This window comes from Lepisosteus oculatus, chromosome 12, assembly GCF_040954835.1.
Source record: "Lepisosteus oculatus isolate fLepOcu1 chromosome 12, fLepOcu1.hap2, whole genome shotgun sequence".
NCBI lineage: Eukaryota > Metazoa > Chordata > Actinopteri > Semionotiformes > Lepisosteidae > Lepisosteus > Lepisosteus oculatus.
In genome coordinates this window covers 19,828,917-19,854,638 of record NC_090707.1, presented here as the reverse complement: position 1 = coordinate 19,854,638, position 25,722 = coordinate 19,828,917, and the positions used below count along the sequence as shown (strand labels likewise).

The 25,722-nt window shown below is 35.6% G+C and overlaps 1 protein-coding gene across 8 annotated transcripts in view; it reads left to right on the top strand.

The window, feature by feature from the left end:
- Positions 1 to 25,722, top strand: part of gulp1a (GULP PTB domain containing engulfment adaptor 1a) — a 199,755-nt gene that overhangs the window by 111,492 nt on the left and 62,541 nt on the right. The window contains exon 1 of one of the 8 annotated variants that reach the window (XM_015358847.2): positions 3,578 to 3,669. The exons of 6 other annotated variants lie outside the window; for them this stretch is intronic. The gene's annotated coding sequence lies outside the window, so the exon portion shown is untranslated. Of the gene's footprint in view, positions 1 to 3,577; positions 3,670 to 14,005; positions 14,182 to 25,722 lie in introns of those variants that run through there. One more of the 8 variants, XM_015358851.2, reaches the window with a different exon arrangement.

Here is a 25,722-nt window from a genome sequence, read left to right as displayed (position 1 = left end):
TAAGAATAATAATAATACCCCAGAATACTTGAACACACTATGTTAACCTTTCACTAAGCCACTGGTGGATTTACAAAGTAGTGCAGTCTGGCATCAGATTATTTTTTTAAAAAACGCATTGAAATGCATTGTCTGGCGCATTATGCAGCATTATTTGTTGCACATTAAGAATGGCTGTGTATAGTATTTTATTATTAGAGAAAGAGTCTTTATTATCCCCAAAGGGGAAATGTGTTAAAGTACAACTTGCCCATGGGCTAGGAATCATACCCATCAAGAAATCAAGGAACATTCTACTGTATATAATATAGAAATAATTAAAATTATTGATGTTACATTTGCTTGCAGTGGAAGTGAAACCAGATGAACCTGAAGTGTTTAGAAATAAAATGATATGAATAAAAAACGCTGAAAAAAAAGTTGCACAAAATACTGAGAAATTACTGAACAACACTAAAATCAGCATATTATACATAAAAAAATTGTCGGAAATTTTTGCAACATTGTTATGGCAAACTTTTTCATCAAATAAAAAAAACATAGTGTAGACTTGTCAGCTAAAATGCCACTTTAAAAGTCATTCAAACCACTGCTGCCATCTTTTTTTATGTTTCTGTGCTTTTAAATGTTTTTTTTTTACAGCCACTATAAATAATAATTTTATTGTCAATTTTGATTGTTAAAAATATATACTTTTTCTAATTACTATTATATGCAATTATTAATAATTCTCTATACACTATGTAATAAAAAGCCATTACTGTTACTGTACGGAATGATTAGCACAGGAAAACCCCAATTATGTAATAAACATCTAGTTTTTTTATTAAAATTAGATTTGTCTGACAGCTACTGTATATGCAGCTATGGTACATTAAAAAATTACTATGCCACCTGGCAGTTTTAAAGAGTAGTGCAATCCTGCATCAGATTATTTGAAAAAATACTCAGTGTTGTTAATCATGCCACTACAGTTGTTGCAGTATGCTGCCTGAGACGTCGTGCATTTTACATGGCTGCATATGTATTAGGCAGAATATCCATTTCAAGGAATGACAAAAAATTGATGTCTTGCCAACCTGTAACACTCTTCCCTTAAGATGTCTGTGTCATTTGTTTGGGGCTAAAGTTTTTTTATTCTTAAAAAAAATGAAAACAGCTGGTTTATTATTCACACCACAATTCTGTGGAAAGCCATTCTTCCAATGTTGTACTAGACTACATAGGTGGAATAGAACAAAGATGTACAGTGCCTTGCGAAAGTATTCGGCCCCCTTGAACTTTTCAACCTTTTGCCACATTTCAGGCTTCAAACATAAAGATATAAATTTTTTATTTTATGTGAAGAATCACCAACAAGTGGGACACAATTGTGAAGTGGAACGAAATCTATTGGATTTTTGAAACTTTTTTAACTCATAAAAAAATGAAAAGTGGGGCGTGCAAAATTATTCGGCCCCCTTGCGTTAATACTTTGTAGAGCCACCTTTTGCTGCGATTACAGCTGCAAGTCGCTTGGGGTATGTCTCTATCAGTTTTGCACATCGAGAGACTGAAATTCTTGCCCATTCTTCCTTGCAAAACAGCTCGAGCTCAGTGAGGTTGGATGGAGAGCGTTTGTGAACAGCAGTTTTCAGCTCTTTCCACAGATTCTCGATTGGATTCAGGTCTGGACTTTGACTTGGCCATTCAAACACCTGGATACGTTTATTTGTGAACCATTCCTTTGTAGATTTTGCTGTATGTTTGGGATCATTGTCTTGTTGGAAGATAAATCTCCGTCCCAGTTTCAGGTCTTTTGCAGACTCCAACAGGTTTTCATCCAGAATGGTCCTGTATTTGGCTGCATCCATCTTCCCCTCAATTTTAACCATCTTCCCTGTCCCTGCTGAAGAAAAGCAGGCCCAAACCATGATGCTGCCACCACCATGTTTGACAGTGGGGATGGTGTGTTGAGGGTGATGAGCTGTGTTGCTTTTACGCCAAACATATCGTTTTGCATTGTGGCCAAAAAGTTCGATTTTGGTTTCATCTGACCAGAGCACCTTCTTCCACATGTTTGGGGTGTCTCCCAGGTGGCTTGTGGCAAACTTTAGACGAGGCTTTTTATGGATATCTTTGAGAAATGGCTTTCTTCTTGCCACTCTTCCATAAAGGCCAGATTTGTACAGTGTAAGACTGATTGCTGTCCTATGGACAGACTCTCCCACCTCAGCTGTAGTTCTCTGCAGTTCATCCAGAGTGATCATGGGCCTCTTGGCTGCATCTCTGATCAGTCTTCTCCTTGTCTGAGCTGAAAGTTTAGAGGGACGGCCAGGTCTTGGTAGATTTGCAGTGGTCTGATACTCCTTCCATTTCAAGATGATCGCTTGCACAGTACTCCTTGGGATGTTTGAAGCTTGGGAAATCTTTTTGTATCCAAATCCGGCTTTAAACTTCTCCACAACAGTATTACGGACCTGCCTGGTGTGTTCCTTGGTCTTCATGATGCTCTCTGCGCTTTCAACAGAACCTTGAGGCTATCACAGAGCAGGTGCATTTATACAGAGACTTGATTACACACAGGTGGATTCTATTTATCACCATCAGTCATTTAGGACAACATTGGATCATTCAGAGATCCTCGCTGAACTTCTGGAGTGAGTTTGCTGCACTGAAAGTAAAGGGGCCGAATAATTTTGCACGCCCCACTTTTCATTTTTTTATTAGTTAAAAAAGTTTCAAAAATCCAATAGATTTCGTTCCACTTCACAGTTGTGTCCCACTTGTTGGTGATTCTTCACATAAAATAAAAAATTTATATCTTTATGTTTGAAGCCTGAAATGTGGCAAAAGGTTGAAAAGTTCAAGGGGGCCGAATACTTTCGCAAGGCACTGTACAAACAAAATTAATTGAAGAATAATGTTCCTTATTATGAGAAATTATATGGTAAACAGTGACTGATATACTGTATACTGTAGTAAGTCAAAAGCTTTACTGCACCACCTAGTCCCAGGTGGAACACAAATTAGCAAAGGCAGAAAAAAAAGCTTTGCACTTTATATTTTGTTCATAAGTAAATGTAAAATGTTTTCCTATTTTTTATATCAACAAATTCCAAGGAAAGCATAACTAAGCTATTAATCATATAATATTTTGCAGACTTGTATGTAAAGTGTCAAATTTCAGTTATATATATATTTCCAAAGTTGCCAGATTGCACTCTTATAAAAGTAGTTGAGCAGATGAAGTAAAAAAGTGCAAGGAGAACTGGTTTCTGAGTTCATTCAATACACTTATTTAAGTTGGTTTTTCATTATTTTTCGAAAAGATTTATGGTGTTTCCTGAATACAAAACACCTCATAGGAACCAAATGTCCACTATCTTTTTAGAACTTAATATCCTCTCCAAGTTGTACTTTGTTTGTTTTGACAGGGTTATGAAGAGAAGTATATATTTATTTATACAGGACCAGCACCAAACATTAAAATAGCTTGCTATTCTGATACGCGAAAAAACAAAATGTAGGACTGCTAGTCAGCAGCGTGTTACCAAACAAAGATCCTGTGGAGTTTGCAAGCCCATGATGCCTTTTACCACAATACAGTATATATGACCATCTGTCGCACAGCTGAAAACTATTAAGTCCTGCAACAACTTCCTCTTTCAAATTCCAGTTTGAAGGCAAGTAAGTAGCTGTATTCTGCTTGTTCGTCTTGTCTGTATTTCTCTTCTTGAAAAAATTAGACTTTACTGCTTTTTGTTTTTTAAACATGGTACAATATAATATTCTTTTAAAGGCTGTTGCTTGTTTTTAGTTTCTTTTTACAAGGGAGAGAGACAGTAGGACGTGTGCCTCAGCGTAACTTAAGAAACATCTGACTGAGGAATGTACAGTAATGTGGAAAATTAATAAACATGTTGTTATTTTGTGATGCCTACTAATGAGTGTGCCTAACAAGTGAAATTCCAATGTTTTTGAAAACAGCTGAAGTTACAAAGGGTCATTGTTTTTAGGTGGCTTTCTGTCCAGGCTTTCTGTGTGTTTGCACTAATGCGTGGACTCCGGTTGTGTTTTAGCACATATGGTTTAAATTAGTGAATGCAAAAAGGCTTTCGAATGTGTTTTTTTTTATTTTAATTCTATGGAAAGTTGAAATATTTTGATTTCTGATCGTATTGTTAAATTCTTAGATATTCCTCTTTCCCTTTCTTTTATTTTCAACTTTGCTTTTAAGGATGCATACTGTTTCTTGTTCTTGGCATACACTGCATATTTCCAAGTGTTTTTGAAATAAGCTTTGAGATTCATTTAAAATGTATTTGGATCATGTTAAGGAAAGCAATCACTACCAATCAAAATGAAGTTGGTTATTTTTTTTAAATGCACAATGCTTTGTGGTTTTAAAAAATAGACAAAACACTTACTTAAACTTAGTTTTGGTAGCATCTTTGTTTGTTTGATTAATAATTTGAGTAGTACTGTATAGAAGTAAAAAGGTCTATTCATATAGTAGTAAGTATAATTGTGGGGGATGCCTTTTGCTAAGACATTCTTTTAAAATTATTTGAAAGACAAACACCTGCATTGTTACATTCTTTTGTACATCCTGAATTCCAGTTTTTGTTGACATTGTAGCATATTGTTTAAAATATTGTCTCATATAATCTGTTGATTAACTGTCAGTTTTCCTTAGGTAAGTCTGTGTCCTGTATAGTTTCACATTTAACGCAGACAATATGTGGTTGGAAAAAAGGTTATGCTAACGGGGATTGTAGCTAATTACTGACAAGCAAATGAGTTTGGTTGTTTCATAGTTGTAGTGTTTTTTAGATTGATCTGTTTCATTTGTAGACTCATTGTCATCTGTCAATTGGACAATTTAGTGTATTGAGGTCATTAAAGTGTTCCTTTGGGAATACAATTAATGATTTTCCATGATTGAAACTAAATTAAAAGATTGCAAACTGAATTATCCTGACAAATATAACAGAAATTGCTAGGTGAAAGGGAAAAAGTTTGGTAGATATTTGCCTTTTAGTATATTTATGCATTATATAAACTTAATTTTAAAAATACATTGATAATAACACAGCACACTGAATTTATCTTAATTTTGCAGTGTTGTAAAACTATTTTTTACATCATTTAGGTTTTACACTATTTCTAATGAACACATATTGTGGTTCATTTTGTATGAAAATTGTGTAATTAATTTTACTCATGTGGACCCTAGATTAATTCAAACACAAAATTACTGTAAATCCTTATGCTCCTAATATGTACCCAAGAATTTTCAGTTAACCACTATAAAATCATTTATTACTTTAACCTTTCAACTTTTGATGAAGAGCTGGACACAGTTAAATAGGAAAACCATAAATTAGGATTGTTCATGATAGAAAAAGAACTGTAGAACAAAACAATGAATAACAAATCTGTGACTGAACTCCAGTAGGCAGGAGTTATTTGCCTTTGGTGTTTGTGAATAAATCTGATTATGTAATTGGACATCAAAACACAAATAACTGCAGTTCATTGCAGTTTTTCAAAAGTTACCTAAGAACTTTGTCTCATTCTGTAAGTGTGACAGCAGGACCAGCATCCAACTGTACAACACCCCTGGAGATTAAATTAAGCCTAGAGAATTATTCAGTTGTACTTAATTACTGGTTGAAGTAATGTGGTTATGTTCAGGTCAAGCTAAGTTGTTTCACCTTTATCTTTAATGTTTGGAACATTGTTCTGGTTGCACTTTATTAGCATGTTTAACATTTGAGAATCCTATATTCCAATGAAGAGGTTTTTTTTTTATTATTAGAGGACATATTAGAAAAAAGAAAGTCTGATGATGTTTTGAACAACCTGTCTTTTATGACGTCTGTGATTAAACCCAGAACCCCACAGTTGTGAGGCAGCAGCATGGGCCACCTTGCCAGCCTGTGTGCCACATATGACTGATACAAAAGAAATGAGTTTCAGCCATTTTGAAAAGGAATCAAACATTTGAGCTTTCCATTTGTAAATCTGAGTTTCTATTTTTTAGCATTCTTCAGAATAGATTGTCTAGAAAATGAAAGAGCACCTGTATCTCAGAGATTGCTTTTTCTTTTGTAAATGCCATATTGCGTTCATCTTGAACTTATAGTATATTGCAGAATAGATAGATTCTCTCCTGAAAATTCAAATAAAAAAAGCTTAAGGTGACTTCCAAATCTAGCTACTGTCACTGCCAATTTTGAGTGCATATTGCTCTTTGAGACGGCACCATTCGCTATAAACAAGAGGAAGAATGAACAGCAACCTTGCAATTTTTTGCCACTCTATTTGGTAAAAAAAAGAGTGTTTTGCTAGGACAGTTCTATAAATGACGCATCTGTATGGGAGCTTTTTTTCAAGAAGTTAAAAGAGGAGTTTACTCCCTTGTTTTTTTGTGTTCTTCATTTCTTCTGGCATTTCATGCTATTATAGGGAACAGAAGGTGGGTGTAGTATGGATGGGAATGAGTCCAAATCAACACGGTCCAATTACACTCGAATGAAAATGGATAATACAATATCCAGATTTTTTGAAGACGTGAAGACAGATTCTGAGTCACCAACTAAGTATTTCCAAAATAGCAGGTCTAGTGCTGTCCTCTGTCTGGGAGATCAGACTGCACCATTCTTTGTACCCTTGTTAAGCTTGCCCTTTATGTATGCCTTCACTTATTTGTGCTTATTTTTTGTTTGCTGTAGTAGTAAACTAACAATACAGTATGTGGAAAACCCATTGTGGTTAACCTTTAGGCTGTTTTAATTAGAGGCAGGAGTCAGATTAATTTGTTTTTGTGAAGGACCTGTCTAGTCTCAATATCCAAATAAATGATTTTTTAAAATTACAATAACAAATTAAACCAATACAGTTCACAAAAGGAAGTGAAAATCCAATATATGCAGAGGAGTCAGAACAATAATAATGTACAATTATAAGGCAAAAGCAAAATTCCTTTCACAAGGTAAAAAATATTTTATCAGAGAAATGTTTTTTTATAATTTGCATAATTGTATAGCCTAATTATTATAATTTATTTATTTAGTTGATGTCTTTATTCATGGTGACTTGTAAATATCACAACAAAACAAGTAGGCTTCATTTTTCATTTTAACATTAAGTTTAAATATGAAATATTCTAACAAACACAATTGAATGCATCTAATTTTTGGATTAACAGTTTCCATGGTACTTTTTCTTTCATGCCACAAGCAATCTGTGACACGGAGGTTTTTGTCCAAAATAAAACAGACACAAACAATTGCACCTGTTAGGTACAAAATAGTGCTCTAATTTTAAAGTGCACAAAAATAAAAAGTCCTGAAAAAATAAGCTGTTCTTTGAACTTCTAAAAACTTCTTCAGTACCTCTCTGTATAGCCGGGCTTCTAAGCTGCTTAACAGTTTCCAAAATATTTCAGAGTCAAATTCTCGTCAAATGTCTCATCAAATTCATTTTCTCTCCAAAACGACAAAACCAAAACATCAGGATTCTCTCTAAGATTCTTCTAACACCTGCACCTCCAATGTGTCTCAGAAATGCACGTCCATGGGGTCCATCCACTGGGCATTCTCTTCACTTCTTCTTCCACTGTTGCCATAATCTGCGGACATTTTTTTTGTCACCTAAATTCTTCCAACTTTTTTTTTTTACAGGGACGATATATTGGGGATAATATTAGGAACCTTTTAGAGGCAATATATAATTATAACAATTCAAATATTCCAGGATTGATCTTTATAGCAGGCATTTGATAAAGTACAGTATGTCTTGATTATATATTTAAATGTCTAGAGTACTTTAATTTTGGGGAATCCTTCAGAAAATGGATAAAGGTAATGTACAATAAACTAGCATGTACAATCTTAAATAAATGGGTATATCTCTAAGAAAATTCCGTTACTAAGTGAGGTCAAACAAGGATGCCCTCTCTCCCCTTATCTGTTTATAATTGCAATAGAAATATGGTGCATAAAAAGTAGACTTAATGAGCAAATAGAAGGGCTTGGAATAAACAATTTGAACTTAAAAGTAACTATGCATGCTGACGATATAAATTTTCTAATTAAACCTAAGTTATTCACTATTAGCTTTAACTGTCGACCTAAATAGATTTTCAGATTTATAAGGTCTTAAACCTAATTATGAGAAATGTACTGTTTTGCGAATTGGTCCCTTAGCAAAATCATCATTCTCACTACAGTGCAATCTGCCAATAAAATGGTCAAATGGACCAGTGGACATGTTGGGTATTTCTATTCCTGAAAATATGCAAGAACTTACCAAAGTCAATTTTGATGGTAAATTAAATAAAATTGACAATATTAAAACCATGGAAAAATATAAAATTAACACTTGATGGTAAAATAACCTTAATTCACTAATAATTTCCCAGTTTACACATCTTTTAATTCATCTCCCATCTCCACCTGAGGCTTTTTTTTAACTCGTATGAGCAAAAGATATTTAATTTTATCTGGAACAATAAGCCAGACAAGATAAAACGAACTCGGTTATACAATGAGTACAATCAACAGGGACTAAAATTAATTAACATAAGAGCCTTGAACTATGTACTTAAAGCTACCTTGATTCCAAAACTGTATTTGAATAAATTATGGTTTTCTAGTAAGTTATTGAGATCTTATCTTATTGAAACCCTTTTGAAAAAGGGTTATTTGCCTTGTTGCAGTTACAGCCAGTTAATTTAAAAAAGATAAGAAAATAACTGTTACTAAGCATGTCAGGATTTGTAGAAGAGGTGATGCAAAGCTGGTTGGAATTTCAGTTTAAACCCCCAGAAATACCGACTAATGTACAGCAACAAATCCTTTGGTTTAAGTCAGATTCAAATAACTGGGAGACCCATTATATGGAATTTAATTATGCAAAACGGTGTTATTTTTATAAAAGATCTTATTGACAGTAATGGTAATTTTATGTCTTACACAACTTTTAAAGAAATGTATAGAAGGATCTGTTCTGGGCATCAGTTTAATCAAATTGTGTCAGCAATTCCTAAACAATGGAAAATGATCCTGAAGAATGGAAATACCAAAAATATAGGTCCCTGTATTGGCCCCTGTTAAGTCCTAGTGTGTGGTCCATGTGTGTTTGTTGCTATGTTCCACACTTCCTTACTTTGATTGTTCTCCCTCCCCCATTGGTCCGTCATTACACCATTGTTTCCGTATTACATCATCATCAATCAGCTTCTCGGCCAATCAGAGCTCAGCTTAATCAACATATAACTAGGTGGTTTTCAGAAGGAAGGGACCTTTCGTTTGACTTCGGTCCCGTTTGGCTCGGCTTCGGTTTCGTTTCGCTTTGCTTCATTCATGTGTTTTTGTATAGCTTCAGCTTTTGTTGGCTTTTGTTCGTCTCCTCGTACTTTCATTTGTTTGTGTTATCCTTTATTTAGCTGTTACCTTGCCCAGATGTGTTGTATCAACCTCTGTGTTCTTTTGTACCATGTTACTTGTCTACTCTCGTTTTCCCTTATTGGCATTCGTATTTCACTTATGTATTTGTGTGAACCTTTGTGTATAGGGTTAGTTTAGGTTATTGGTTACATTCTGCACACGTAGTTGATCTCTGTATGAGTAACACTAGTTTAGTATAGGTGAGTGCCGTTTGTCTTGTATGGATTTGGGTAGTCGGTGAAGGTTAGCTAGGGCATTTTGAAGATACCGAAGAAAGAGTGTTCCGGGTTTTCTTTTGTAGTTAGGTCAGCCTTCCCTCACTTTTTTAGCCAGCTCCATTTTGTTTGTTGTTTTCTTTTCTTTGGCACCACTCTAGTTCCTTTTCCCTGTGTGTTATTGTGTCCTATTACATACCAGTCACTTTATTCACCAGAAACCCACCTGCATCCAAAACCATCCTAAATGTTCCACCCATTTACCACTAGACACTTGGGGTCGTGTAGACACTTGTGTAGGCTTTGCCATATAGAGGAGGAAGATATAAGTCACCTATTTTGGTTTTGTCCAAAAGCGGCATTGTTTTGGACTCACACCGAGCAATGGATTTTAGGTCTTGTAAATGTACTTTTGGGAGACTTAAGAAATAATTCAGATGCTATTGGAAACTTAATTATAATGTTAGGGAAAGTCTTTGTCTTTAATGCAAAATCCATAAGAACCTTAAAAAGGTTAATGATGTTTGTAAAACACCACTGGCACCTTGAAATTAATTTCAAAGGATCAAAAGTATATTAATTACCTTCAATATAAATGAGGGAAAGAAATTGAGGGGGATGCTTGGTATCCACCTTGACAGAATAAAAGTTTCAGCCTTATATACAGTTGAGAGGAATGCAGATTGGGTCGGGTGGCAGGATGAGCAAGAAGGATAATAGTGAGCTCAAGTTGTCTTATATCTGTTTCCGGTTAAAATGCACAGATTAGTGATCTAAAAAATAGAGAAAGGATATCACTTGTCACTTATGAGTAGTTATTGTAATATTTTGTATACATCATATGTAATTTTCCACAGCCTTATGGGAAATGTAGTTCAGAGAAAATGCCATGTTTGAATCTGCCATCCTGCAACAAGCTTCACAATTTTAAACTTTCTTCTTGAGTACCATACATACATCACATACGTCACAAGGCACTACGGGGGTGGTGGTGGGTGGGATTAGACTAAAGCTTACAAGTCTTACGACCTCAAAAGAGTTAGCTAAATTTCATTAAGTAAAGAGTATAAGTGTTATATACAGCCAGGGGTGGCGCTTTTCCACTTGGTATCTATATTGTTTTTTCCTAATATATTCATAATGTATTGTACATAACAGAAGAAATTGCATTAACATTAAAAATAAACTACATAATGTAAGAACTGAGAACTGAAGCATTTCAGTATGAGAGCAGAAATGTGTAATGTCAATGTTTTTAAAGAAACTGTCTTTTTTTTTTTCATTGCTTGATACGTAATGCCACGCCTATTTTCAAATTCCTTGTTGAACCCAAGCACTTTTTAACATTCCTGGGCATTTAAGCTGATTATTCAAGCACAAATTATTTCTGGTGAAAGAAAAGCTTGAATATATTTCAAACTCAGATAATGTTAGTTCTCCCATAATTAATGATGCAAAGGATGCCTGAGTCTGAAATCCTACATGAGATCCCAATGTCCTATGAAAGAAACAGGATCTCTGACAATTAAACAGAATTGGCTCATTATCACTGGTCTAAATTTCACTAATATTTAGGGATATACATTATGTTGTATACCTCATTTGTGTTGAGATGAATATTGCCGTCCTTCGACTGAGACGTAAAACCAAGGTCCTGACTGTGGTTATTAAAAATCCCAGGGATTTCTCGAAAAGAGTAGGGGTGTAACCCTGGCGTTCTGGCCAAATTTCCCATTGGCCCTTACCAATCATGGCCTCCTAATAATCCCCCTCTATGAATTGGCTACGTTACTCTGCTCTCCTTCCCACTGATAGCTGATGTGTGGTGAGCGTTCTGGCGCAGTATGGCTGCCGTTACATCATCCAGGTGGATGCTGCACATTGGTGGTGGTGGAGGGGTTCCCATTACCTGTAAAGCGCTTTGAGTGGAGTGTCCAGAAAAGCGCTATATAAGTGTAAGCTATTATTATTATTATTATTGTTATTATTATTATTGTTATTATTATTATTGGTACTTCCTGATTCATTACTAAAAAGTAACCTACAGTAAGTGCTGATTAACAAATCACCATTTCAGCACTTCAGTTAGACCAGGTGAACAGCTTAACTTCTGGTTAAATATAACTTCTGGTTCTAAAATCTGGTTTTATGGCAGTGCACCAGATTTATCTAAAAAATCTAGAATATGTTTATGTAATTTATATGTAATTCAGCTTGGCTAGAATGATCTCCATGACCCCACTAAAAATAGTCAGAGGAATAATCAGCCAGTTTATCAGTCGATAAGTCAATCATTTTATTTTCTGTAGTGTTCTTTGCAATAGTTTACCATGTAGTGTGCTCTCTGAAGGCACCAGTTCTGTAGGGTTTGGGCATTTACTGGGACAATTATTAATTGTAGCAGTAAATCACAAAGTTGATTCTTTTGATGGCTTTAGAATCCAACCATGTGATATAACTCAAACAACGCACACACAAAGGTACTAATACACGAGGATACATTTTATTAATACATAGAATATGCATATAAACCTAACAGATCTTATCGAGAGGGTTATCAGAATACAAAAGGTATATATTCAGTCAGTTACGAAATGTTACATATATCAAGAGGACATACGTTCAGTATATCATTCATTTAGACCGTTTCGTAAATGAACTTGGTTAAACCTTCTACATTAGATACTCAAGACAAGTACATAACTCTTAGGAATTAAATTGATATCAACTGGTTGGGATAACAATTGAATTCTCGAGCAGTAATGCATTGAAGTTGAATACTCATCCAATCTCTGGGGATTCAGATCTCCTGCGGGCTCTCTGGAAACAGTTGCAGGCTGTTGCTGTCCAATCCGCGCTCTCTGGCTGCGTGCCAGGCTGTGCTGTGCGGCTTGCGACGGTGCGCTGCTGATGCTCACTGATCGGCTAGTTAGTGTTGGCTTTAACTAGCAAAGTTTGTGCACAGGAGAAAAGATGACTGTGGGTCCCAGCAAGTCAGGAAGAGGACTGGTTCTTTCCTGATGAATAGCTAGTTCTGAATAGTGATTCAGCTGTCCACAGTTCTGACCTGTTCACGAGGCCTGCTGCTGATGCTAACCTCGGGTGGATCCTCTGGTTACTCTCTGGGAACCTCCGCTCTAGACTCTTAGAACAAAGGAAAGTTCTGGCACTCGGACACACTAGCCGTTCCGTGGTTGTCCGGGCTGAGTCTCAGGATGGTCAGGAGGCACGCTGCGAGAATGTCCTGCCCTTGGGAGCCTTCTGCTCCTGGGCCGTCCTGCCCTGGAATTCTCCTTTGAATTCCCTTTAGAGTCCACAGAATTCCCCACTGAATCTCCCACAATTCTCTCAGGCCCTCTGTGTTGCCTGTTTTTACCTGGAGGAACTTCAACTCATTCATTGGCTGAAAGTTCCATGGGCATCAGAGTCCCACGTGGGTTACTCGGCCCTACCAGTCCCTGATTGGTTGATCAAGGTGAGATATGAGTCACTTACTCCTGACACTTAGGAATGCAGTCCAGATGTCCATCTGGCACTCCCTCGACAGATAGGCGCCAATGGATGACCATTGATCATGATAGCCAGGCTTAGCTAAGTGCATCCCCCTTTGGGAGCTTGTTTCTTATCAAAAGAAAACATCTTTAAATCAGCCTGCATGAATAGCTTCTCTGTGGCTGCACCACAGAGATGAACAGAGAGATGAGGCCTCATTTGGGAAAGCACAGCAACACTTAATTCTGTCTTATTAACAAGCATTGCCGCTACAACCACAAAACACTTCACATATTTTTATAGCAATTAACAATATCATAACAGTTTACCATTGGCAATGGTTCTGAAATAAAACAAAAATCTCCCTCTGGGAGAAAATAAACCTATGGGGATCCCCAGGCTCAAAAGTTTATTGCATGATGATATTTTATCACAGATATTGCAAGAATCCAATTGCAATTGTGTAGACAGTGAAGAAAAAACCCCCAACATTAATTAATTCTATAAGTACCGAATAGTTCATACTTCTGTTTTGGATAGTTTATTTAAACCCTAGCCTTATCTTGTTCCTATCAAAATGGTATTAGTACATAATGCTTAAAATATTTTATGTTTACAACCTGTTTGGCTTGTAGCTCCTGTGTGACTTTCCAGATGAATTTGATAGCTGCACATTGTGTAGAGCTGTTCCAGAAAGGTCAGTCTGGCCTATTTACGAGGCTTCCAAGTGGTTGTGAATATGAGATGTGCTGTCGCTAAGAGGCACATTAGATATTTATAGTGCATTCAGCTTTTCTCATGCCAGAGTGTTTTTTTTTTGTAGTGAACTTGGAGAAAGTAATCCTTCTCTGAATCTGCATATTTAAAAAAAAATCTTCTGTGTGCTTCAGAAAAGTCAACTATACTGGTAGATGTAAATATTTTTAACACAGCATTGTTAAATACAGGGAGAGAGCATTTGCAGACATCACAAATCACTTTCAAGCTTAATTCACTGTATGTGCAGCTACAGTGTATGCCACATATCAGATATGAAGGTAAGAATACACTTTGACTTTAATACTTCATTATAATTATTGAGATTCCTCAGTTGTTGGAACCGAGTTGTTGGAACTAGTAGATTGTCTTCTGGTCTTGTAAGTAGAAAGGTTTGTGATCATATCTTGGTTGGTGGTACGTTTGTATCTTTGAACAAGGTACAAAAATACTTCAGTAAAATGCCTAGCTGTAAATGTGGGTGAAAATGTGAATTGCTCTGGATTAAAAGTCTCTGACAGATATATTAATAATAAATCTTAGGACACCTGCAAGCAGTCTTCTCAGTTTTACATGTTGTAAGGTTTTTTGTGTAGGGCAGAGTTTTGATCTTAGAAAACTTTGGCCATATGATTCTCCATGGCATAAAAAAGCTTACCCAGTGCTATGTTATTAGAATGAAGCATCTTTGCAGTTGCTTCCAAAACATTAAGTAAACACAGGAACAATCCCTTGTCATCATAAGATTTAGCGCCAGAATTGTTCTGAGGCATAAACAAGAAGTCTGTTCAACAATCATGTGTTACTCTCTGACATAAGCTTCAATTGGCCAGTTAACACATCTGCTGGAACCAGATTTAGTGGGAAAATGTGCTTTTATGAGATGACTCTAAATTTAAGTTCCCTAAGTATTTTTGAGAAAATTAATTAGTAATTGTTATTTCATTGTTTTTGTGCTCTTCTAATGCAGGGTTTCTTTTAGGAAAAAGTTTAAGCTAGATGGTGACCTCCACCCCCCTCCCCTCACCTAAATTATAAACTGGTTGCAATCTAACTAGTATAGTACCTATCCTATTATTGTAACTAAATAATATTATCCTGAACAAGATGTTATTTGACCACAACTAGTTTGATCATATAGGATTAATCAAAGAAGTAGGCTACCCATGACGCTGCCTAAGGAAGAGCTTTGTGCTTGATACATGTTACTACTGTATTTGCTTTTTTCTGTCTGCATCATGCTGTCATTGTGTTCTTTTGGCTACTGTGGTGCTGTTTATTTTGCACTCATTACGTCTGAAAATTAAGTGGCAAGCAACAAACCTTAATTCACAGCTAAGACAGAATTTATCTGTGATCTGGTGATTCACCTGTGAGGAAACGATGCTTTTATTCCCACATCTTACTAACATACTGTACCTCTGAAGGACCTTAAACTCTAATTCTTGAAATTCTACATTGAAAATTGCAATTGTATTTTATTTATATTGATGGCTTTTTTTATTTTAATTGCGAGTATCTACAACAATTTCAAAATGTTATGTTCATTACTTTTTTAAATCAAGTATGTAAGAGTTTACATAATATTGTGGCTGCTGAACTGGCAAATACAAAAGAGTAGTTCATTTTGAATTTTTGTGTCCATTTTGTCAGCTTTTACGTATTTGTTTGGCCAGGTGGTTCCAATTTGTGGCCTTCCTGACCTGTGTACAACTACAGGAAAGCTTGTTCTGTAACTGTATACCTTAGCACTTTAGTCACCTATCCTAGTCCCAAAGAGCCTATCGTATTTTATAGGTGAGTAAATCACCAATGTTACATTAATTAAGAGATCATTTGGTCCCCAAATCTCTAGTCTGAACGCCTTACAGACTAGAGTTCTCTTTAACTGAATCTCTTATTGCACAGATTAGAATACTTGCTTTATTTAACATTAACTTATTTAGTGGTTCTCAATCTTCTGAAACAAGTGACAAGGGCTCTCCAAGACCAGTATTGGAGACACCTGCCTAGCAGGACTTCAGGGGTTCTCATCAATGAATTAAATGCCGTTTCCCAAGGTAAGATTTGGACTTTGTTTAAATAAGATAATGACACAATGGTATCATTGTTTAAAGAGGTGGACATACTATTCTTGAAATTACTCTTCCTTTGCTTGATATCTAGGGAATGTAGTGAAAAATAATTGACACTTTATATGAGAAAAATGTAAATGTAATTGCTTGGAAATGAAAGTAAAGCAAAATTATTGTATTATAGATTACAACGGGAAGGTAAAATTGTAGAATGCATCCATGTTCTGTAATATTAATGTTAGAACTGAAAATAAGGAAAATTTATCAAATTCACAAATAATTTGCTAGCTCAGTTAGTAAGTACTTTGATTATTGGTCTTTTAATTTTCTGTGTCCTTATATAAAATAATTGGATCTTCTTCTATAACCATTAAGTTAGAAAATGATCTTTTCAGTTAATCTGAGTATCAGTTTGGTAGCCTTTCTGTTTTCTTTCAGTTAAAGATCTAAGGTAAAAATAAGTGAGAAATGGCAACAGTAGAATTTATCAAGGTGGATGGCCACATGTCTTTATTCCAATTTTCAACTCTACTGGCCTGTTTTGGCTCTTCTTTGCCCTCTATTTGTTTAATGTTTTTGTTTAATGTTTATCTCAACTTATATTCAATTTTCATTTCATTCTGACTATATCTGTGCTTATCCTCTGGGCCAGGACTTCATAATTGTAGTCCCTTTGGAAAATAGATCATTCTAACAGTGTCACTAAACAATTTTCTTTTTTGATTGCGTAGAAGAAACACTTTCACATACTGTACAGTGTACATTTCCAAATATCAGGATGAGATACATCAAGGTGCATTTCCATTCACTTCAGTAATAAGACCATTTTGGATTTTCAATTTTCCACTCTTATAGCACAGGTTAGTGCCATATGAATAGAAAATGCAATTTACTGTGGCAGAGATAATTCACAATTTAAATCACATAACAGTATGCAAACCTGAAAGAAATTGAAGAGTGAATTAATTCTGTTAATAGAACTGTTTTGAAGAACCCTTTAAAGAAATATGAAATCTGAACAACTTAAGGAAGAACTTTTTTAGTGATTCGGTAATTGATTTAAGCAGGTACTTTTATCTTCATTATAATAATGCTTAAATCTCTTTCAATAACTGTGATTAAGAGCCTATTAAAGGGCCCACTGCATGGATACAATTTCCTGGTCTACTGCCACATTTCTGTTAAGGCAAAGCAGAGAGATGTGTCTTTAATTATGTCTGATGTGTATTTATTTGTTTGGTGCAAGTTGCTTAATTCTTGGTGTAGCTGTTCATTGGTTTAGTTCAATGTTTAGGAGTAAACCAAATTATATCTATATCATCTAAGCGGTTCTCACATGAGCAAAAGAAGCCCACACAGGAGATTGAAGAATTTGCTACATGTGCTTTATTTTCTCTGCTTGAAATTCAGGGTAATAAATATGTCACTGCTGTTTTGAATCTATGAACATATTTCAAAATTGTGCCACCCATGTCACATTTGTGCTAAGGCATTATTATTATTATTAAAATAATAGTTACTTTGAGAGACAAAATATTTATTTAGTATATTTTGTAAGAATAAAACTACGGTTCTTAGGTGTGCGAAAAATAAGTTATATATGTAGTGTAGCAATACTGGAGTGGGAGGAGTTGGGGTGAATACCGGTAAAAGTCGACACCCCGTCTGCTTACAAAAGCAAAAAGAAAAATTTGCCACTTTGCACAACAGCGTCTAGGCTGGACTGTCCCTATTTAGAGAGGTCCAGTCTGGGGAAAAAAGAATTGCTTGACACTGCGGTATCCAGACTTGACTTACCCTATTTAACGGGGTCCAGTCTAAAGGAAAAGGAATGCAAGCACAAGACAGTTGGTGGAAGGTTGCTTGTTCATTCCCCTCGATGAACCTCAGTTGGATGAAGTGGTTTGAAAATTAATGGATGGATAATATTCTATTTATGAGGTATTATTGGACATTTGGCATTCCATGTATGTTTGAAAGTTAGAAGAGATTATGTAAATAAGAATACATGTCTGTTTATCTTCCATTTTGTAAATGTCAGAATCATAGAATCATAATGCCACAGCACTAACAAACAAACATCTTTAAAAACAAAATTTTAAAATTCTATTCTACAGTTTAAACAATTGTTACATTCTTCTGTCTTCAGGGTAGTGTTTAGTGAAGATATTTACTTGTGGGTGGAAGCATTAGTATTGAGTCTACAACCTCCTCCGATCTGAGAGTACTCTGAATGTGTCTTGGCTGTGGCTTTTCTTCCGGTATATTTTTGCTGTTTAATTATTTTTTTAAATATAAATATACTGTACACTTACTGTATCTCTTTTTATTTAATATTTTGTTTCATTTACTTCTTTGGATTCCGGCTGCTTTATCTGTTCAATTCTAACTTTCTGCAAGATGCCAAAGATTTTCCTTGTTGCCATGTTCTAGCGCTACGATGGATTCTTCCTCCTAACCTGCTTCAGCAACTTTGAAATAATGCTTGCACATTTACCATGGCTGTATTAAAGTACTCCTTCTCTGAGCTCTTGCAATTTGCCCACACCTACAGCTTTCCTTCATCTCTCCATTCATTCAAGGATCTGGGCTGTGTTGTAAGTCCATGGTACCTGCACAGAGGTGTCTGGGAGGGGAGAGCAATATATACAGTCTGTGGCTCCTGGCTGTATTGCAAGCATCTGGTTAGATTGGCATAACCACAGAAATAGAAAGCTTTTCCTACATCATGAAATAAATGCCAGTGTGTTGCTACCCATACCTGTGGCTGCTGCATTGTCAGAGGAATCATTTTTTTTTCTGGTAAATCAATTTGCACTTATTGACACCTGCTATCTAAATCAGAAGGCTGAATCTCTACCGCACATGATTTCATCATTGATAGATATGTTGACATTCTGTGCATAACTGAGACCTGGCAGCAGTAAAATTAGTTTACTTTATTAAATCAAATTGTCCCTCCAGGTTTTACTTATGTACAGTAGGGAAGCTACTCTCTATTGGTCGAGGCAGCGGTTTGTTTATAGGCTGGATATAGTTATCAAGGAGTCTGTTTACTCTGTCACCTCCTTTGAATACCTTGCGCTTAAACTCTGTGGCCCCACTCCATTGTTGATTCTACTTGTTTACCCTTCTCCTAAATTCTACCCTGTCTTTTTATCTTAACTATCTCAACTATTACTATGAATAATTATTCCTTTCATTTACAGTATATAGCACTTTTTTTGGACACTCCCCTCAAAGCTCTTTACAGGTAATGGGGACTCCCCTCCATCACCCATCACCACAGCTATCAGTGGGGAGGAGAACAGACTGATGAAGCCAGTTTTATTGATGGGGATTATTGGGAGTCCAATGGGAAACTTGGAGGCCAGCATGCCAGCATAACACCTCTACTCTTTGAGAGACACCCTGGGATTTTTATTGACCACAGAGAGTCAAGACCTTGGCTTTTTGGCTCCTCTGAAGGACAGCACCTTTTTACAGTATAATGTCCCCATCACTATAGTCAATAATCTAAACACTGCATTGAGTAGTACTTTGGATAAACTTGCCCTACTTAAAACTCCTTCGCACACTCCTCTCCATGGTATACACCTGCATTTTGCAATCTGAAACTAGCTGGACAGCACCTGGAACGCTTAAGCAAACAATCTGGCCTAGTGGTTCACACTCAAGCTTATATCAAACACCTACAAGTCTACAGAGCGGCTCTAGCTTCTTCCAGATCCCCCTGCATCTTGGATACAATTAGCTCAGGACTAGGCAATCATAAACTGCTCTTCTCTCTTATGCATACTGTACTAAACCCCCCGACAACCCTGCTCTCTCTTCCATCCCTGGCCTCTGTCGTAAGTTATTGCAGTTCTTTCAATCAAAGATTGATGCTATACATCTACAATTATCAGTCTCAGCCTTCGTCCCTTTGCTTCGTCTCTGTGCTACCTCTTGGCCAAATTATACTCAAACATTGACCATGCCTTTTCTGTTGCTGCTGCAGTGTTATGGAATGACTTTCTTCAGACTTTAAGAGAGAATTTCTTTGACTCTCACAAATCCAAACTTATCACTTTCCTTTTTACCAAGATCTATGTTTGATTGCCGTTCATATGTATAAACCTGTATGCTCTTGTTTCTATTTTTCTTCTTCTTTTACATCTTATTGTACTTTTTTATCTTTTTCTTTATTCACTATTCACTGAATTGTACAACTGTATTTTTTTGTGTTTTTCTTCGTTCACTGTGTACAGCTTCAATGAGTTTGGAAAGATGCTTTATAAATAAAACATTCAATATCCACATGCAGAATTCATTGTCAATTATGGCAAGACATCCAGGTCCTGAGGCAGCAAAGCAGCCCAAAACAATCACACTCCCACCACCATGCTTGACAGTTGCTGGTGAGGTTCCTAAAAGCAGTGTTTGGTTTTTAACAAACATGACTAAGAGTTCTATCTTTGAGCATTGTTCCAGAAGCCATCTACATACTCTTTGGCGAACCTCAGGCAGTGTTCTTTTTGGACAGCAGTGGTTTGCTCCTTGCCATCTTTCCATGAATGCCATTCTTGTTCAGTATTTTTCTCGTAGCCAAGTCATTAGCCAAGGTGAGGGTGTTCTGCAGTTCCTTTAAAGTTACTCTAGGTTTATTTGTAACTTCCTTGATGATTTTTCCTGTTTGTTCTTGTTCTTGGTAGGTTAGTGAATCGGTGGTCTACTCCTGGATAGAATAATTGTGGTCTTAAACTTTCTTCATTTGTACAGACTATCTGTCTGTCTGTCAGTGGATTGGTTGAACTCCAAATCCTTAGAAATGGCTTTGTAACTCTTTCCAGACTGAAGAGCATTAATAACTGATTTTTTTAGATGCACAGAGATTTCCTTAGATGTGGCGTGACTTGTTTCCACTCAACTGTATGGTAAAGACGAAAATGACAACGTTTCTGATTTTTATATAGGTTGGGGCATTTCAATCCCCAGGACCAATCTTATTATTTAAATAACTGATTCTAATTATTCCCTTAATTGACAAAATATAAAACTAGGGGTTCACTACTTTTTAACTTCCTCTATACCCTAATTGTTTGTTTAATATATCAATTTGTTTCAAGAGACATGGAATTGGTTACTGTAAAGTCTGTTTGATATTTACATAAATTCTGGTTTTGATTTACCAAGGTGATCATAATAAAACTATGGAAATTACATTTTTAAATTTGGGGTTCACAAACTTTTTTCTTGGCACTGTATGTATGGCAAACATCATTAGATTGCTGGATTAACTTGATCTGAGGCTTTGACTCCATGACACCGTTTAGGTTTTTTTTTCTTCTGTTATTTTAGAAAATAATGAATGGTCCCAGCTGCTAATAGTTCTGAAGGTTAGTATTCATTAGGAAAGTTTGCTTATTATGGGTTTGACTTTGAAAGAAAGGGTATAAAAATAAATATTTTTTAGAAAAATAAAGCACTAACTTGCTTCTGGTAACTACTTGTGAGACTCAAAACCTTTTGGAAAATGTTACCAAATACTGCTTTCTGAGGCCATTTTCACACCAGAGTGTGCAGACATTCTTTCATGGCTGGTTCTCGCCTACCACATGTTTTCACTTCTCTTTTTCAACTGTTTTTATTTCAAAAATATTTCCTTGTGCCTTACTTTGCACCACACCCAGCAGGAAAATGCTTTCCAAATGATTTTTTCACATTTCTTAGTATTTAAATGAAAAGCAAGAATATTTTTTCTCAAAATACATCAGCTGTGGGCCTCTTTGTGCATGGAGAAGTTAACAACACCTTCTTCCCCCTTTCCCATTTTTTTAATAATATGAGCTAATAATACACTGTTTCCAGGAAATCTTATTTTAAGTGAAGTGTGATCATAACATATGGATTTAATTGAAATCAGGGTAACTTGGTCATCCTTGAACTCCTTTTTGTACTTTAGAATTGGTACAATAATGCATGCTGTACTTTATAAAAGATATAGGAGATGGTAAAATTCATTTTTGTGAGATGTACACGCATTCCTTAACTGAGCTAAGGTCATTCTAAGGGAACCTTTGCAAGGAAATTCCGTATGCATTGTGATTCTTTATTCATTAATTAGTTTAGCTATATCTAACCCCAGTGGGCTGTAGACCTACTGTAACTTCAAAGAACCGTTTAAAGTCTTGAAATAATTAAACTGATATGGAAATATAAAAAAATAATGAAAGGATAGGTATTTCTGGAAAATAACAATGTTATTTTATTAATGTTGTACATAGAATGCTACTAAGGCCCTTGTTTAAAATACCTTTTAAATGTTTTATTGAAGTTAATAATTGTACTGTAATATGCTGTTACAGAAAAGGAAAATGTGTTTAGTAAAGATGAAGTAAACATTAGTCAAGAGGACAGCTTCCAATTTTAAAAAAGGCAAATATAAATTCTAAAAATACCCTTTTCAGTAATGTGAGCTATTGTACGTACAAAAAAAAATAGATGGTAGATATTTTTGCAGTTATTGAATAGATTAGTAGCAGGTTCTGACCTTAGCTAGTGCAGCCCAGAAATTGTACTACATCAAATGAATATAATACTCTCTATTCTAAATCCTAAAGTGAACAGACCAATATCAGACTTTAAAACATTTGATACTCGCAAATCCTGCCTTGTACACTGTCATATGCTTTTTTGCATATACTGTACACTGCTATGTCGATCTTAATCTCCTCAAGATGCTGGTGTTTTACCTTTGGTGGCTCCTCTTTTGTCTTCTGTATTTTTTTTATCTGGGGATATCTTTTTGTGGTCCTGTAGACCACATTTACAGAGTACATATATATATATACTACCACATTTATTGTGAATACGGACAGCGTCTTAATGCTTGCATTGCATTTTAGACCGTGATTAGTTAAAACATGGTTTTGTTTAGGTCCTGCCCACTGACACGGCTCCAGTTTAGGCTCAGACAACATTGTTTTCTTGTTTCCATTTTAATTAAAAGTGATGCTATACATGATACATATTTTATAAGCCCCTGTAGCATCCAGTGATTTTCGGCCAACTGCAATATAAATATACAAACAATATAAATGCCCATTTTCTTTCAATAAACATGGTCATCCAGCAGTTATTCCAATATGAAATGTACAGCTGTTAACACTTGGGTTTACTGCCACAACCTAAGGAAAAAGAAAAGACCTGTAAATCATTCATAATTTAACACAGTGCAGGTTTCACAGTTCCTTACTGAAGTGTTAGAACCGAAAGATGGAGTAATTTATCTTGGACTGTACTAAAGACTTACGAGAACCTGACAGGTTCCAAGGATTGTAGTCACTTGGTAAGATAAAGATACCCTGACCAACTCACAACATGCATGTCTTGCTTTCCTCAATTATTATTATTTTGACTCCTTTTATAAATGATGGTATTGTCCAAAGCTACTAACAATTGTATCCATTTATACAGCTGGGCATTTAACTGGAGAAATCTGAATGCAGCACTTTGGTCGAGAGTATAACTGTAGTCATAACCATTTCTCCACACCATTCAAATCCAGTATCAGCTAAATACAACTAATTAAGAAACATCAGTGGATAAATTGGTACAAAAATTCTAACTTTTGTGATAGGTTTCGTCAAAACTATTATGCATATTACATAAGTTACTGTTACAAATGGGGGGTTTACAAAAATGATGAAAACAAGGAATTGACTGTGTGGTATAGTCAATAAAATAATCATAAATCCCCAACCTCTAAGTGATTTCTCTAGAATACATCCGAGAAGTTGGTATAATTAAAGGCACGTGAATTCTTTGTTCTCAGGCACAGCTTTAGTATGAACAGTAATAGAGTAACTCTAGGGGGTTGAATACTTATTAATTTAATTATTTTCTTTTTTTATTTTTAATTTAGCAAAATTACAAGATTTTGTTTTCACTTTGACATTATAGCCTACTTTGTAATGATGAGTGGCAAAAATTCTCAGTTAAATAAATTATGGTTCCATGCTGTAACACAATAAAATGTAAAAAAGTCCAAGGTGGTGTAGATTTTCTATAGGCACTGTATCTTTTGCCCAGGAAACTCAAGTTCCCTAAAAACATTATAGCAGGCTCTCTCTATCTAGGTTCAAATACTTAATTCCAATCAGGTTTTATTTGGATGATCGTGACCAAGGGGCTCCCACCTGGCGCAAGCTTCCAGTTCCCACTCCTCTCATGTGGTCTGACCTCCTTTTCTTTCCAGTCTGTCTTTTGCTTCCCTGCTTATTCTTGTTCTTTCTTTGTCCTCTTAATGTGATCTTATATGATTTGTTTCTGTACTGCTCATTGACAATCAATAACTCAAAACTTAATTACCTTGGTATACCAAGGTAAGCTTTACAATTATTTTTGACCAGGGAACCCCTCACATCTCAACAAACATCCTCTCTGCTTTGAAGCTTGAAGTGTTTCCTCTGCCTGGTGTCACAAACTTTAAACTCTGAGAGACACTTCCTATTCACCTAAAGCTGTAATTATTATTATGTGTAATGATATTACGTTTTTTAATCTTGTCATACTTTGAGAGGATTGTGTGCAGTGCAGCACCATTTAGCAGTTCTGGCTCATATATCTGTATGTTTTAAACATTGTGGCAGAGTGAATGGGTCAGAGGCATGTAATACCATAGTGTCTGCCACTAGAGGCCATACAAATCAAGTCCTGACTGGTGCTGTATAAATATGAAAAAAGTTTCAGCTGGTGTGGAGTGTTTCAATACTTTTGGTATGCAGAATTCAAAGTGGAGTTTGTTGTAAATGGCAGGGTTTTATTTTTTATACTTGGGATCATTAGACCAGAAAGCTTGAGGGGTCAGGTAAACCACAGGGATGGAAGTTAGCAACCTTGGATTAGAAAGATTTGAATATGGTAAACATGTTTCAGTGTCCCAGAGCATTAGACAGTAGGTTGAATGTTTAGGGAGGGCTCAAGTGAGCTAGTTTTTATTTTTATTTTGTTTAACAAAGCAAAAAAAACCTGAATCTTTTATAGTAAGAGTGTGGAGTGAGTTATACTGTACTGTATGTGAAGGTTTGTGGAACCATGGTACTGCACAGTCAGGATTTGTGCACAACATAACTTTGTACACATTTGTACACAGCAATTGTACACCTACAATTGCAAAATATGTTTATATTGTGTAATTTGCATGCTATGCTAATATGTATGGAATCATTAGAAACAATTAAAGACTATCATACTTAGAGCATGCAATTGAAATAAATTACTTTTGAAAGTACACTTCATGTAACCTGTTGGACCGTGGGACAGAATGCTATTTAAATATTTTCCTTTTAAACACGTTTTCTGTAACTTTTCTACTAGTGATGCCCTAATGGAGTTGTGCCTTATTGCCCAATGGCAGAACCGCATAATTCAAAAAATGTCCAAACATCACATTTTTTTAAGTCATGCTGTCAGAGTTTTCTTTCACACCAAAAGTACCACAATGCTTTCGAGTTGTTGTTTAGAAAATGCTTTTTTTAATTAAAAATGTTCTTTTATTTATGTCACCAACTTCTCACTGAAATATTGTTTGTGCCTTTCCCATTATGCTAGTGATGGTAAATGCTCTAAATGTATTGTTATAATTCGATTTTCTAAGAATTTCTCTAGGCTGAAGATTGATAAGAACACTAAACTACAGTACAGTATATTTGATAATGTTTCATTTGTGCTTCTGTAACCTTTCTCAATGAACTGGTCTGCTAG